Source organism: Penaeus monodon, chromosome 29 (genome assembly GCF_015228065.2).
Source record: "Penaeus monodon isolate SGIC_2016 chromosome 29, NSTDA_Pmon_1, whole genome shotgun sequence".
In the NCBI taxonomy this organism is placed as follows: domain Eukaryota; kingdom Metazoa; phylum Arthropoda; class Malacostraca; order Decapoda; family Penaeidae; genus Penaeus; species Penaeus monodon.
The window spans coordinates 6,775,459-6,775,862 of record NC_051414.1 but is presented as its reverse complement, the minus strand read 5'-3'; the positions used below and the strand labels follow the sequence as shown (position 1 = coordinate 6,775,862).

The following is a 404-nucleotide window of genomic DNA, read 5'->3' as shown; positions in this document are numbered from 1 at the left end:
CGCTTTCTTTATATTCATTCTCCCCTCGTCTCTTTCTTCGCCGTTATCGCTTATTCATCATTCCTTTTTTCATTTTACTTTTCCTCGTCATTACTCACATTACCCATTCCTTTCTTCCTAATCATGACATACCATTCACGTCTTTCTACACTTCTTATTACTCAATCCTTCTTCGCATCTCTTTTCGTATTTTTTTTTTCTTCGTCAGTAGCACACTCATCACTCATTCTTCTTCCTTTCTTTCTTTCCTTTAATGATTCACACATCTCTCATTTTTTCTTTATCGTAATTCTTTTTTTTACTTACACCCCTTTTCCTCTCTTATTTTTTTACTCCTTTTATTTTTTACTCGGTTGTCACGTGCAAACACCATTCTCTTCTTTCGTTAATTATTCCTTACATCA

The 404-nt window shown here is 33.9% G+C and overlaps 1 protein-coding gene across 1 annotated transcript in view; it reads left to right on the top strand.

The window, feature by feature from the left end:
* Nucleotides 1-404, top strand: part of LOC119591919 (PDZ and LIM domain protein Zasp-like) — a gene marked incomplete in the record, with an annotated part of 137,443 nt that overhangs the window by 79,856 nt on the left and 57,183 nt on the right.